Genomic DNA, 11,808 nt, shown 5'->3' on the forward strand with positions numbered 1-11,808 from the left:
TCATTCCCAGCATTGAACCATTTCCTGGCACAGCCTCAGTGAAACAGAGCATCGTTTCCACCCCACAGTTACAGACAGGCTGTGCTTTTCTTTGGTAACACCGTCGAATGAGCCCCGTGTCCTCTCTCAGTAGCTGCTTTCGTGTCCTGTCAGGATGTACAGGCTGCTCAGTGCTGACGGGTCATCAGTCGGTGTGCTCTGAAGGATGATGGCTCTGCACATTGTCAGCAAATGAGAAGGAGATGAGTTGTAAAGGAGAGCCAGAGAAAGGCAGTACTAACCTAAAGCCAGTGCCTCCACCTGCTTCTACTCCTCCCACCTCTAGTACTAACACTACTCTACTGATACTACAACCACTGTAGTTTGACTTTAATGCTACACACTGGTACAGTACTGGTACACTTACTGGAGTTTTACTCCTGTTCCTGCTCATCACCACGCCTACTACTTTTTTAAACTTTATGATAAGTGTGAACATTTACACAACAGCATACAAACAAGTTTAAAGTAGAAAAAAGGAAGCAAAGAGCTGAGAAATACATAAAACATAACACAGAAGAAAAAGAAACCTTTGCAGGGATTCCTTCTACACCCAGTTTGAGTAAAAACGAACTGAAACACAAGGAAAGAAGATAAGATCAACTAAAATAAGGGTTGTATAATAATACTTAGTACTGGCAGCCACCAGCGCTAAGCCTCAGCCTCCCAGTAGACACACCTATGGTACTGTTAGATTATAATATTATTTTATGCCATGTTATACCCCTAATTAAAGATTGTGAATTATTATGTAGTTTTAGTTTGCATTATTCTCCTGAATTAGAAGAAGCTGACAACTATTGCATTAGTTAAACTGATTTGCATTAAAGTAGACTGCTGATTTATTGTGGATGAATGATATTGTTTTATGATGCATAATACTGCTGCAGAAAGTCATCGCCTTATTTGTCTGATTAGAAGAGAACATGCTGGAGTTTTCTGCCCCAACTCAGCAGGAGCAGATAAACGGGGAGCCAAGGTCGTAGCTTAGGCGCTGTGTGAGAGAAAAGCATGTGAATGTTTAGGCTTTTATGATAAGGTGGAGGCACCAGAGGCTATAAGAGTTTGAGCAATGCTCCACCATTTTGAGATCTGAGGCTGTCTGCATCAGTGTCCATCTCCCACGCGTGTGATCATCATCGTTTGACCCAACCCGACCGGACCAGTGTTGTTATTGTGATTTTTCTCTTGTCTCCATCCCCAGTATTTTGAACCTTAACAGTACCGATTTAAAATCCTACATGTCTTTGTTCTCAGGTTTTCACGTTCACAAACTTTGGTGTCCACGCTATTTGCCTGCCAGGCTGACAATGATTTAGATCACAGAAATCCAACAACATTTTTAAGCTGTTATTCCTGGTTTCACAGTGGAAAACTCCGGGTAACGTCCATTATCTTTGCTCCTGTATAAGACTTTCCTGAATGCTGAGGTTTGGTCTTCCACATGAAATTCAGTACTTTTGTTTCAGTTTCATTAATGATGCATTGATTTTGGACATCGATGTAATATATATGTGATACACGACAGTCTTTGAGTCCGTCCTTCTCATATATAATCCCACTGTTTTTGCACTTCAGATGATTCCAGTAATGACTGATTTAAAAAAGAAAAGTGAAATGTTTCTAATGAACTCACCACGATTCTTATTTCAAACTTCATTAAGAGCTGCTGGATCAACAGGGGTGTCCTGGATTTGTTAGTAATATAATATAGTAATATATTATTATTAGTTTTAATTATTTAGTCAAAAATCAATTCCAGACTGCTCTGAGCAACATGCTGCAGCGAGAGTCCTGACAGGGACTAGAAACAGAACATTTATTGGCTCCCTGTTTTATCCAGAATAAAAGATTCTTTTTTCTTTTGTGTGTCCCGTTTGGATCTTTAGCCATCAGAATTGTTGTCTTAAGGCCAAGAAAGATGCCAAGCGGATTTATTTTACCAAGTGGATCATCATGGCCTTGCCATATTGGTCCATTTGATTGACCTTTATTATAATTATGAATTTATTTTATTTTCAGTTGCAAACGGGACAGACATGACTGTGGGATAGGACAGGGAGAAAGAATGAAAGAAAGAGAGGGAGAGAAAGAAAACCAAAGGGGAGAAGAGACGGTGAGAAGGGGGGGAAGAGAGAAAAAAAAAACAAAACTCCTGGGTCACCTGTATGGAGAAAAAAAAAACAGAAGAGAAAGCAAACAACAAAGAGCAACATAATAAAAAAAACCAGCACCATCACAATAAACTAGCTAGCAGTAGATATCAATAGTTACTAAATAATAAACGATATTGTGCAGCACGCAAGATAGACAGCGCACAATGTGCTTTGAGGCAGCAGCCAAGAAAGCTGTAGTCCGCGTCTGTGAATACCCGTGTGTACACCTGTGTGCATACCTGCGTGGATCAGCATGCTTGTATTCCAAAGGTTTCTCCATGTAACGATCTGCTAGGGAGTGTGTGTGTGTGTGTGGGGGGGGGGGGGGGGGGGGGGGGGCACAGCCCCGTCCTCCAGGGCATGAAGCAGGTATGAAGGAGATCAAAACTCGAGACATCCAGAGGCCCCCAGAACACAAGACACCAAGGAAGACCCACAGAGGGGCAGCCGCGCCACTGTCCCAGTAAGAGCTGAGGAGAGTCCCAGATGAGGGCTCGCCCAGCAGCCGCGGAGCAGAAGCCAAGGGGAGTTGCAGTGACGCGCCCGTGAGCTCCGCCAGCAGCCAGCTGTGCCTGAGTGACCAAGCCCCAGGCCGAGAGGCCGGGGGCACCCCACCTCCGAAGTGCCCCAGGCTCCAGGCCCCGACAAGCGGCCGCCAAGGAGTGAGCCGGTGTGTACCCGGATGCCCACCCCCAGACACAAAGAACCACCAACGCACCGACACCTGAGGGAGTCCGCCACCGGCAGGGGAAGTGGTGGTGGGGGGAGATAGGCCTCCAAACCTTGGAGGGCCTGAGATGTCCCCAGAGAGGTGGCGTCTGATACCCAACCTGACATATAGACACAGACATACAGGCACACACAGACACAAACATCCATTCCCACCCTCATGCTCTCATATGCACTTACTCCACACTCAACCGACGTGGAGACAGACATAAAGAGACGTTGTACACACGATCACACTCCCCAAGCGTACTCTACGAACTGGGTCTAGGTACCCTTGCCCCTGGAGGGGGGAACTGCACCCAGACCCAGGTAGTGTTACCCTTTTCCCTGCAGTGGGGAGAGGCAGACCGCCCCGACTCCGCAGCAGCAGGGAGGCCCCACACCCCAGACCGCAGCCGGATGGCCAACTCCTCCTAGCCCCCCACTCCAGCAGGCCGCAGAGGATGGGGGTGAGAGAAGACTCCAAACCTCCCTCCACCCGCTCATTGTAGTGTTGATGCATGTGTGTTCTGAGGTGTAATTAAAACCCAGGAGGGCATGGAGCTACCTGCCAGAGAGCAGCAGGTAAGCGCATGGTCCCTCCTGCTAGCCCTCAATGTCTACGTGTATTTAAAATTGAGAGGTGGGCAACGACGCCAGGGGTGAGGTGTACACCCTGATGGTAACTTGGACTCCGTGTATCGTGCCCACCCCCAAGATCCTATATGTATGTGCAATGAGGGTGTGAGTAATGTGAATGTCTAAGTTGTGGGATAAAATTGAGGCAGAGGCAGCCAGAAGGGGACAGAGGGGGGGTAGCCTCCTCTGCACCCTGGTGACATACCCCTACTCCAAGGGCCTGCATGTGTGGGTGGTTGTGGTGGAGCGGGAAGAGGGAGGTAGCTGGAGATGGGGAGGGAAGGAAGGGAGGGGCAGGTGACCCCTCCCTGGGGCCAGCTCCCCCGTTGACCCCAGTAGGCACCCACATACTCCTCGACCCGCCAGGGAAAGGGGGCCCAGGCCTATCCACATTATCTAAGCTGCCCAACAAACACACTAAGGGGGAAGTTGGAATGTTACATTTCAGACACTTTGATAAGTCTTCACATATCTCGCGCCAAAACTTCTGCACTGGTGGACAGAACCAAAGAGCGTGGATGTAATTGTCTGGTGTATTGCCTTGACAGTGTGAGCAGTTGTTGGAAGATATAAAGCCCATCTTGAACATCCGATGACCTGTATAGTGCACTCTATGTAGTATTTTGTATTGTATTAATTGCAGACTGGGATTTTTAATCAATTTAAAGGTTTTTAAGCATACCTGAGACCAGAAGTTTTGGTCTAAGCTGACTGATAAATCTGCTTCCCACTTTGCAATAGGAAGGGATATTGATTCATCTAATTTAGAAAGTGTTCTGTATATTTTAGATAATAATTTGGGGGATTTAAGAGTAAGGAAATGTGCCGCACTTGGTGGTGTTTGTAATTCAACTTGACTGAGGTTAAATTTCTTTTTTATTATGGATTTAATTTGTTGATATTCTAAAAATCTTGTCTTGTTGATCCCATATTGTGCAACTAGTCTGTCAAATGGGATAAATTATGTTCCCTCTAATATATGTTCTAAGTATTTAATTCCTTTACAACTCCATTATGGGAAATTAATCATGTTATTGTTTTGTAATATGTCAGGGTTATTCCAGATACAGTGGGGCAAAAAAGTATTTAGTCAGCCACCGATTGTGCAAGTTCCCCCACTTAAAATGATGACAGAGGTCAGTAATTTGCACCAGAGGTACACTTCAACTGTAAGAGACAGAATGTGAAAAAGAAATCCATGAATTCACATGGTAGGATTTGTAAAGAATTTATTCGTAAATTAGGGTGGAAAATAAGTATTTGGTCAATAACAAAAATACAACTCAATACTCAACACCCTGAGCACGCCCGATCTCGTCTGATCTCGGAAGCCAAGCCGGGTCGGGCCTGGTCAGTACTTGGATGGGAGACTGCCTGGGAATACCAGGTGCCGTGAGCTTTTGCACTTCAACACACAAATGACAGTTTAAATATTGAAACGGATCTGAGGCACTCTTTAAGCTCATTTTCGAATAGGATGGTTAGTGAGTCTCGCGCAAAGAGCTCTTCCACTCATGTAGTAATGTCAAATCCTTCAAGCGTTACATCAATATCACTGTACATGCACAGAGCACCTGTAGATGTTTTTGTACAAACACTCACAATTGTTTATGACGTGAATATTGCAGCATTAAGTCTGCATTATAACTGTGCTGTCATGTGCAGCTATTAAAACTAAAAGTAGAAACTAATCAATATCCTTCACTCTAAATTGTTTTTTAAATCCCAATAAATGGGTTACAGTATCTACATGAACCCCGTTGTCAAGGAAGCCTCTCACTTACGGCCATACCAGCCTGTTCTCATCTGATCTCTGAAGCTAAGCAGGGGCGGTCCTGCATAGTCGCGTCACCTTCACCTTGCTCCATGTTAGAAACTCCATGATATCGTGTTCCCTGCTCAGGGTAGCACACTGATGCGCATTTATTCAGTATTCTTCGGGGCCGCAGTCGGCAGCCAATAAGAGTTAAAACTCGTTGCACAAGAGTGTCAGGTTGACACTGTGCCCGCTGCACGCTACAAGGTTAACAAGTTCCTCACTACTGAGCCCAGACAGACTAGCCGTAGACATTCTCTACATTTACAGAATAAATAAGTTTGTGTATTTCCAAAATATTTCGTTCCTGTTGTTCTTTTGTTTTGTTTTGCACAAAAGCGAAATGCAATCATGAGCGTTGTCATGAAGCTTTTCCTCAAGCTGCCTCCACTGAGTGAGCAGCGGCGCCCTCTGCAGTTTGTGTGTGGAAGTGCAAAAGCTTACAGCACCTGGTATTCCCAGGCGGTCTCCCATCCAAGTACTGACCAGACCCGACCCTGCTTAGCTTCCGAGATCAGACGAGATCGGGCGTGTTCAGGGTGGTATGGCCGTAAGTGAAAGGGCAGCTCAGAAACGGCGTTTTTATACATGCTGTAATGACACATACACGCTTACGTTTTTGTTTTCTATATTTAAGTTAAAATGTCCAAACGACAAAAATGTTGGACTTCCAAATCGACCCAACACACTGTTTTCTCTGTCACTTTAACACTGTGCTGTAATCAACGAACATGTCTTCTTATCGTGATGTTACTGCGGGAAAAGCATTTTTGGAGCTCAATTTGAAGCTGCAGTTAATAACGAAGGTTTGCATGTTGTCGCTGTAACATATGAAGTTTAGCACAATAATATATATCAAACTGTGTGACATTTGCCACCAATAAAAGGTCTTTTTCACAGCTCTTCCATCGCTTACGGCCATACCACCCTGAACAAGCCCGATCTCGGCTGATCTCGGAAGCTAAGCAGGGTCGGGCCTGGTCAGTACTTGGATGGGAGACCGCCTGGGAATAGGCCTTCGGAGCGTGATGTCACGGGGGTGAGCGTGGAAAGAATTTTGGCCCGATTCACCATTTTGGGGGTCTAAGCTAGGAGCGATAGCATATCCATGGTTCGTACTTGCTGTGTGCTCGGCTGCAATGTTCGATCTTACGACCGGCACGGGAATAAGGTTGGATTGTCTTTTTATGCTTTCCCAACCTGGAAGCGACATGAGGCAGCTCGTGTATCGATGTTACCAAACGAAGGCGTCTAGCCTGGATAGCAGCTGTGAGATGAGCTGACGTGCAGCTCTCTTCCATCTCCAAATATCTGTTGGTGCTCCAGACATTTTCATTCCGGTAAGTTCTAAATATGTTCATATCTCTCTTTATAGCCTATTAGTTTCATTTTCGATGCGCTCTGAGCTCATAGCAAATTAGAACAAACATCCTACTGAGTGATTTTGCAGAACTACCGTCTATTTATAGAGTTGCTAATTATTTGGCATTATTGCAGCAAACCAGCCGATGAAATGGATGAAACATCGGGACTGGTTTCCAGCGCTACACGAGGGACCTGCTTCAAACATACCACCATGCCAATCAGATTACTTCTTCCATGTGAGGGTGAAGAGGTGACCCTTCTGGATAAGATGGTGAAGGTTTGCTGCGTTTGGTGAACAGTGTGATAATAAAACCAGGGAAGAATGAAACCTGCTCCTGTTAAATGTTCTTAAGTCTTGTGCTGTTATTTTTTCAAAAGATACAGTAAATAAAGTAATGTTAGTAGTGGGTGATATCATGTAAACACTGTCATGATTTGGTGTAAACATTTTGTCATTTGTAAACTATAAATGACATGGATTCTACACTGTTACTGATGTGATGTTCTATAAAGTGGTTTTAATTTAAAAAAAAAAAAAAAAAAAAAAAAAAAGGCAAAATAATTTAGTTTCTTTATTCAACTTTTGAACAGTGGGACTCAGTCAGTACATATTCAGTAAATGCAAATTATTTACACAGCAGTGCACTACAGGCATACATCTAGACCCCTAGATAAAACATGATGGCATTATAGCAGTGACAACTCCTCCACAGTAGCAGGTGGGGTTTTTCTTTTTTGAGGACGGCTCCTTTTACCTGTCACTACAGATGGTCTGTGTATGTTTTGATCAAGAGCCTTTTTTTGGGCAGCTGAAGAGAAGTCGTCTATCTTATGGCCAACCTCTGGGTGTATCTTGGTATTATTACCAGGCAAAACCCAGTATGCAGGTTCATCTGTAACAGTCCTTGTGCCACGGATCAACACTGTTCCGTCTACTTTAGACAGAAGAGCAGCGACGTGGGTGCAGGTCTCTGCGACTCCGGCCATACAGGTGCAGTGGGCGGCTTCAACCTTCCCTGTGATGCTCACAGTGACCCATGGCTGCAATGCTGGTTCATTCAGTCTTAGAGTGCAGCACCTGAAACACACACAGACAAAGTTCATTTAAAGACAAGAACTATGAGCCAAGGCCGACGTAAATGTGTTTTATCTACTTTATCATAAATGTAACAAAGTGTTTAGAAAGTTAGCACATACATGTAATTTTTCATTTCTTTATGTGTCCATCTATAGAACGCTGCATGTTATAGTCTAAATCTGCCTGTTCTGTCAGAAACCTGCCTGCAGAAAATGAACCTAAAGTATGTAATGCAAGGATGTCATCACTTTAGAGATGGAGAAAGCATAAAGTGACAATTATGAATCACTTAATGTTAAGGAGATTCTGCAGGTCATTAATCAAAGTATAAAACTAAAATAAAATGTATTTTTAGTGACACAGGATACAAACATGGAAGCAAGATGTATAATTAGAATTATTTATAATAAACATTAATAAATCATTGCAATTTCTTTAACCATAGAGAATAACTAAATCCTTCAGGACAGTGTCTCATCAATGCACTGAACTCACTATGTTATCCACCTAACAGTCTCCACATGTTCTCACTGTAATTTCCCCTCATGAATGAATTTATGCTGCAGTAATCTGAATGTTTGCAGGGAAATCAAACGCATTTCACTCGCTGTACTCGAGCTGACTTACCTTTGTTTGAATGACGACTTGTACGCGCTGACTCCACAGATAAGGTATGAAATATATCAGGCTACGTCAATAGCGGTTGGTCTTCAGGGTTTCTACTCCACGGCCGTATTTCATACGGGTCCACATTTCCAATGCACGCTATTTTCTGCAAGTACCGCCGCTTCGCCTCTGGACGCAATCGGTCTCTATACAGTCCATTCTCTTTCAAGCTGCTTTTAAGCATCTTGTAATCGTCGTTCCAACACAGTGTGTTTGATTTGATTCGTAGAGCCCGAAAATGCCGCCGCGCTCCCACAATGCATTGCGGCGTGACGTCAACTCCGAAGCCCTATACCAGGTGCTGTAAGCTTTTGCACTTCCACACACAAACTGCAGAGGGCACTTCTGCTCCTGCTTGTGCTTAGAGGCATGAGAAGTTAACATTTATGGGTGATAAAATCCTTTTTCTATATTTTTAACATGAGAATATCAGTTTTCCATCTTGTGTTCCAGAGTAATCGGACAAAAGACAAACATAGAACAAGGAAAAAAGAGGCCAAGTGTCTCACCTATAAAACAAAATGACTGTTTTCTGAATAGTCTCACACAGATAAACATTTGCAGGGAATACCTTTTCCTTCAAAACAAACGTCACAGACTGTGTTTTTCTTTACTGATTGTATTTGAGTAGAAACTCAGATTAAAATGGCATCAGTGCTCATAAAATGATTTAACTGTAAAAGTAGGTGTAGTGGATCACTTTGCATAGATCTAGATAAAAGTGCAGTAAGCAAAGACTACAGTGGTCATTGAGCAGCTGTTCCTATAATGTGAATCTGGGATAAAGGCACAGATTATTTGTTTGCCTTTGTTTCCTGGTTCTTTCTTTCTTATCCAAATGGAAAAAGAGAGCATAAAAGTACTGTTTACAAGCAGCTTATCTATCTCATTGTGCCCACTATCATAAAATCTTGGTTGACTGAGCACTGAGCCATCTACCACTCGAAATTGAACCTGTGTGGGACAACAACAAAGTCCAGTATACTAAGTTTCAGTAATGTGCAGTTTTTTCTGTGGAAGATGTAAATCTAAATAGATGTCCTATTGTATGCATAATATACCACTGAACTTTATAAAACAACTTCTAAAAGCAAATTTCGATTTATTTTAGATTTTCTCAAATCCAAACAGTGCTAAAAGCATGCACACAGTCAAATATTTTTCATACGAGGTGCTGAAGGTTCTGCAATGTTCTGTCAGTGCGCCCCAGGGCAGCTGTGGCTACAATGTAGCTGCCATCACCAGTGTGTGAATGTGTGTGTGAATGTGTGAATGACTGAATGTAGTGTAAAGCTCTTTGGGGTCCTTGGGGACTAAGTAAAGCGCTGTACAAATACAGGCCATTTACTGTGCGTGTGTTTATGCTCAAGTGTATGAATAAATTAGTCAGTTTTAAACAGTTGCAATTTAAACAGTAGAAGAGTGGCACTATATTTATATATTTATAAAGAATTTCAAACAACAATTAATTGATGCTCAAAGCAGGTTTATTTAATTAATATCCAGATTTCCAATTAGTTCCCAATTCATTCAGCAGCAAATCACATCACCAGTCACTTCAAGGCTGTATGTATTATTGTAAGGTAGACCCTACAATAATACATACAGAGAACCCAACAATCATATGAGAGAGATACTCCCATACAGCTTATGACAAAATTTAATCCGAAGTGATTGATGGCCCTAATCATGACCTTTTGACCTCCCCCCTCCCCCCCGGAAGTGTGTAATGAGCATGACGAATTGCATCCGGAGAAGGGGGGGCGGGAAACCCCCGACATCCGGAGAAGGGGGGGGTGAACCCCGGAAGCGCGCCATCTGTCTCTAAGCGTGTCGAATTGCATCCTGAGAAGGAGGGGGGGAACCTCCGGAAGCGCGCCATCTGTTGTTGGGAAAAAAAGTTTTTAGAGGGAGGGACTGCAGCAGGGGAGGAGAATAAAAAGCAGCGCTCCTGTTTACTTGGACGGCGAAGAAATCTGCTCTCCCTCCGAACCCCCGAGCATGTGGGGCAGCAGCTGATTCTGTGGTGTATAGAGAGACAGAGCTGCAGTTAGTTTTCCGCAAACTCATAGTCTGAACTCTGTTTCAATATTATGACAATTTTCTCTGTTTTTTTACAATAGCGGATGTAATTTTACTTTCTTAAGCTGCACCGGCGTTTGTAATGGAAATAAAGAGTGACTTCCTGTAGAGATTTCAATAGTAATTTTATTTTCATATAATACAGACGCAGTAAAAAACCTTTAAGATACACCATAGCTTGTGATGAAAAGAAGAACTTTCTATCCGCTTGTAACCTACAGGCTGCCTACCCTATATGTGTAAAAAATGAATAAATATCCCTTAGTGAATACTACTTTTCCTTTTGAGAGTCCTTTTTACAAGAGACTGAAAAAACAAACCATAATTGCCGTGACAGGCGATCTTGTTTCACACACACACACACACACACACCGCGGGTCAAGGAGGAGTGAGACGGCGGAAGAGTTTTTTTTTTTTCTTCATTACTTTTACAATGGGTTTTCTCAATAGATAGAAAATGATGACGCTGAGGAGTCAACATCCGATATTATCATTGCTTGTAACCCGGTAAATAATTTCGTACATCTCCCCATAAAACAAGTCTTAGTGGAAAAAAGCTCATATTCGAATAAGTTTATTAAAGCACCCCCCCTCTGTGGGAAAGAGTCAACCATGAGGCGAGTTTTGTCAACAGGAGACGGGTTTTGTCCATTTGGTAAAACAAATATCCGCCTCAAAGTCGTAATTTTACCGTTGCAGAATGTGGAAAACAGACAGCCCTCACAGGAGGCACCCAGGGGCCCACCTCACACACCATAGTTAAAATATTTAAATTTCAACTAAATTTGTAGTAATGATCGGATTTCCTCACTTATCTACACCACACTCCTTGTCCTTGATTTCTTATCGTTTCTTATCGTTCCTCTGTCCCTTAATAGAAACCACATATATAGAAACTATCCTCCCTTTCAGTTGTCTTTTGCACTTCCATATCGCAAAGCAGTTACTGTAGGTTATTTTCTGCTTATGCATTAATGTAATTAATTAACTTATTTATCCTTAAGTAAGGTAATGACTTGAGTTCTAATGCTTTTTGTCTCTTGAGTTAGCTGTCAATGTGGGATTTTTTTCCCCTTTTGTCCAGTTAAAGCTGCCTTTCATTCTTCAACACAGCTTAAACTCTAATAGGTAAGCTTTCTTGTAATTTCTTAGTTCTGCAGGCTTCTTGAAAGACATCCGAGACTCTTCTTTGGATGCTGGCTGCCTTTTGTTTTGTTTTCTGTCAAGATGATCCCACACCGCTTCGATCATCTTGAGGT

General features: G+C 43.0%; 1 non-coding gene across 1 annotated transcript; it reads right to left on the bottom strand.

The window, feature by feature from the left end:
- Positions 1–5,795: 5,795 nt before the first annotated feature.
- Positions 5,796–5,914, bottom strand: LOC112432418 (5S ribosomal RNA). Its single transcript, XR_013097811.1, has one exon. It is a non-coding gene; the product is annotated as a 5S ribosomal RNA (ribosomal RNA).
- Positions 5,915–11,808: the final 5,894 nt, after the last annotated feature.

The sequence above is a fragment of the Maylandia zebra genome, linkage group LG3, assembly GCF_041146795.1.
Source record: "Maylandia zebra isolate NMK-2024a linkage group LG3, Mzebra_GT3a, whole genome shotgun sequence".
NCBI lineage: Eukaryota > Metazoa > Chordata > Actinopteri > Cichliformes > Cichlidae > Maylandia > Maylandia zebra.